At 44.1% G+C, this 4,253-nt stretch overlaps 1 non-coding gene across 1 annotated transcript; it reads right to left on the bottom strand.

The window, feature by feature from the left end:
• Window positions 1–3,832: 3,832 nt before the first annotated feature.
• LOC142438418 (small nucleolar RNA SNORA64/SNORA10 family) lies at window positions 3,833–3,964 on the bottom strand. Its single transcript, XR_012782794.1, has one exon. It is a non-coding gene; the product is annotated as a small nucleolar RNA SNORA64/SNORA10 family (small nucleolar RNA).
• Window positions 3,965–4,253: the final 289 nt, after the last annotated feature.

Genomic DNA, 4,253 nt, shown 5'->3' with positions numbered 1-4,253 from the left:
AGCTGTTTTGTTCAGTTGTGGTGGTGGTTAGGCTCCATCACATCAGTTCCTGCCTGTAGAGACCCTATGCACAACGGAAGGAAACATGGCGCCATCTAGCTCCACCCTTGCAATTGTTCCTATGCCTGAGCCCATAGTTGCAGCCAGGGCGTCCGTCCATTACATCGAGGGCCCACCTTTTTGTTGCTGCCACTCTACTTTACGAAGGGTGATGTCCTTCTCCAGTCACTGGCCTTGCCTTACAATATTTCCAAAGGATGTATGATGTAGCCTTGCCTCTAAGGAGCATTCTGGCCTTACTTCTTCCAAGACAGATCAGTTTGTCCTTTTAGCAGTCCACAGCAATTCTGATATTCTTATCAGCGCTGCATTTCAAAGATATCGATTCTTCTTCAGTCTCCCTTATTCCATGTCCATCTTTCTCATGCATATGAGGCAATGGAGAACACCATGACTCGGGTCAGACATGCCTTAGTCCTCAAAGTCATATACTTGATTTTTAATTCTCTAAAGAGGTCTTTTGCAACAGATTTACCTAGCAAAACTCATCTATTGATCTCGTGACTGCTGCTTCCATGAACATTGATTGTGGAGCCAAGGCCAAATCCTTGACAACTTCAATCTTTTCTCCATTTATCATGATGTCACCTATTGGTCCAGTTGGGAGCATTGTAGTCTTCTTTCCATTGAGTCATATAAGCAAGTGAGGCCATTTCTTTGCTCTGTGTTTCCATCACAAGGGAAATTCAATAGAGACTCATTGGGTGACTTCTCTCATCAGTGAATCTGGGAGAAACATGGTCCAGCCTGGACCCCAATTTGGGCTGCTGCCTATACAGCTAAACAATCATGTCAGCAGAGGACTAGGTTGCTTGTAGTCCACTCATACTTAACAATGAGAGCTGCATTGTATTGAATTCTGGGATCAGTATTTTAAAGCCCATGACTGATGCACAGCTGCAAGATAGCATTTATGGACTATGATGACTATGTTTTGATCTGTACTTCTCTGTATCATGTCTAAATAGTTTTATGATTTTAAATTGGGCCAGAGAACAAGATAGTTGTTTCTTAGACCCTGTATGCTCAGAAAAATAGCTCCATTCTCGGACCCTAAAACAGTACCTGACACAGAGAGGTGCTCCAGTCATCTTCATTAAATCAATGAATGATGCGTACAGGAATGAATTTAATAATAAGGATCATGACAGTCACACGGAACGCCTCCTATTTAATATACATATATATGTACACATGCATAATTTGTTAGATGATTAAATTAATTAAACAAATATCTACAGAATCCCTACTAATTGTGTAGCATTTTTCTAGGTACTGGATTCTCCAGGCTAGTCCTGATAATTAACACAAACCTCAGGATGAATTGCCAAGTCTGAAGGGAGTGAATTAGGTTTGGAGTTATTGCTGTTTATTATTTCAGCAAATGTCATTACCAATTGAAATTTCAATCCCACAAGCCAACAAACCAACAACATCCTTAACTTCACCCTGGGCTCCTGTTAAGCAGAATCCCCAGCAGAAATTACCTGATGAACGGAGAAGGAAGTGGATTTGGGTTTTTCCCTCCCACTACAGATTTTATAGTCATCTCATTTAATTTTACCCTTCCTTTGTCCTTGTTTGTCATGGCCCCAAACAGAGCTTTACCTCTTCAAAATGAGAATTTTCTACTGCTGTTTTTAATGATGCCACCGTACTTGAATTGATTTTCTAGATGATCCGAGTTTGACAGCTAGGTATTCGGGGCTGATGATGTTGGTGGAGAAAGCAACCTGAATTTAATGATGTCACACTGATCACATAGTGTGTTTGAGTGTGTGTGTGTGTGTGTGTGTGTGTGTGTGCGCGCATACCCGTATGCTCCCACAGCAGAGAAAGGCAGGATTCCTCTTGATTTAAGGGTTTGAATTTCCAAACAAGCCTGTGGCACACTCTTGCAGAGTGCTTCCTTCCGTTCTACCCCTGTCTCCGTAAGTGGATTTCCTGACTGACGAATGGGTCTTAGTGGTGCTGTTTGAGAGGACAGGTTCTTTTATTGGAAAGGATACTGATGTGTGCTAATAGGAAGTTATGGATCATTTCCTCGAAGAACTCTCTTTAGAATTTCCAGAAATGGGTGTTTGGGGAAATGGGATCTGAGATGTTAAAGTGGGTTTTCTATGTAATTGGACTCAGTCCAAACAATACCAGGCATGAAACTTATCAAACATGCCTAAGCTTGTTGAATGAAGCATGGAGGCAATTCCTGTTTAATCAAGGAAATGGAAATGGGACATATTTTGTTTGTTTCTTTGTTTGCTTTGCGGTGTGCTTACGCACCGAGGCAACACATCCACTGAAGTCTCTGATAGCTGGTGCCATATAGGCCAAAAACTCAGCAGAACATGTACTACATTAGTACAGATCTGCCAAGGATTCAGCTAACCAGTGTTTGCTGTTGTTGTTTTCATTGTTGGTTGGCGTTGAGCTGGCTCCAACTCATGGCAGTCCTCTGTTCAATGACACTTTGCTTGTCCCTGCAGCATGTTCGGCATCATGCGTGTGCTCCTGTCCATTGCTGTAACCATCGTGGATTCTGAGTGCCTTTCAACCCAGGGAAGTCACCTTCCTGGTGATATTCTGTTGTGACCCTAGGCTTCCATTGGCTCATGTTCGGAAATAGATTCTTCGGCCTCTCTTTCCAGTTTGGATGCTCTACTGAAACCTGTCCATCCCGGTGAGGCTGCTGGTATTTGAAATGCTGTATAGGAAACACTAGTGGCATAGCTTTCAGCGTCCCAGGAGCCTAGAAGCCACCACCCTAAGACAAACCGACAGACGATTGGTGGAATGAATAGGTGGAAGGCTATTCAGAAAATAGCCTTCCTAGATTGACCACAACTGGAGGACGGTCTGTTAATGACGGGCCAGAAGACGTCTTGCTCAGAACTACAAACTGGGTGTAGGTTCCATGTCACACTTATTGATCTGATCGGTCAATATTTGGAGAGAATGTCCACAGATGTGTTTTGCCTCCCGGCTTGCTTTTCTGTGAGAATCTAGAGGAAAGCCATGCGTGCTTCAGGTGGGCGTGTTGAGGGGACTGGTGGAATTCGGCAAGTGGTATGTGTGTGTTGCTAGCAAAGATTCCTGGAAATCCCCTCATGGAAGACTTAGAAATCTAATTGACTTAATTACAGGATGGAAGGCAGGGAATTACCATGCACACGCCAAGAGGGACCCAGATGTCACTTTGAATCATTTTGCCTCCTGGTAACTGTTTTCAAATAGGAGAAAGGGAAGGCTTGAAGCTTAAACAAAAGCAGCTCAGCTGGAAACAGATGTGTTCAGCTGACACTATGGCAACGTGAGTGCACATTCACAAACCATTCAAGCTCTGCTCTCCTGCATCACTGGCAGCCTGCGCTCAAGGTCAAGTTAGCACCGCATCACATCCTGCTTCGTGCACAAAGACAACAAGTGACAGCCAGCCATGGGTTAACAGGGCATTCAGAGAAGAGGATCCTCATGTGCAATTGAAAAGGATTTATGGGTTCCTGATGTTTAGGATTCAGCTGACATCTGTGTTTCCTAGTCCAGAGGGGATGTTTTAAAGTGGTTGAGTGGCGCACATGGTGCTATCTCTTCACCTAAAGCGGGGTGAGTTGAACCCATCTGTGACACCAAGGAAGAAAGGCCTGGAGATCTGCTTCCATAAAGAGGACAGTTCAGAACATCCCATAGGGGGCAATTCTACTTTGCAACACTTGGGGTCTTCCGGAGTCTGAAAACAGGGAATTGGTTATACTTTTTTTTTTTTCTTTTTCCCAGGGCCTGTCGTGCCCCCTGGAAGGGACAGGAAACAGGAGGCCTGCCCGAGGTCCTGAGGGCATCCTTTCTCTCTCTCCTCTTTACGAAAATCACACATGTTGTGGCAGGTATAACCATGCAGAGCAGGGAGAGTGGTTATGCTTTTTTTAAAAATCAAAATTGGTTTTGATTTTAGGGTATCTTTTGTAATCAAGCCCTGGTTTCACAGCGGATAAAGTGCTCACTGGCTCACTTAAAAGTCAGTGTTCAAACCACCCATCATAATGCGTGAGGCACCAGTGTCGGTCTGCTTCTACAAAGATTGGCAGGCTTGGAAACTCTCTGGGTCGTTCTCATCGATCTCTTAGGGTTGCTGTGAGTCAGTAGTGACTTGACTGTTGTGTGTGTGTGTGTGTGTGCATGCACACGCATGTATGTAGATA

The sequence above is a fragment of the Tenrec ecaudatus genome, chromosome 1 (assembly GCF_050624435.1).
Source record: "Tenrec ecaudatus isolate mTenEca1 chromosome 1, mTenEca1.hap1, whole genome shotgun sequence".
Classification (NCBI taxonomy): domain Eukaryota; kingdom Metazoa; phylum Chordata; class Mammalia; order Afrosoricida; family Tenrecidae; genus Tenrec; species Tenrec ecaudatus.
The sequence above is the reverse complement of the archived record's forward strand: the minus strand, read 5'-3'. Positions and strand labels throughout refer to the sequence as shown.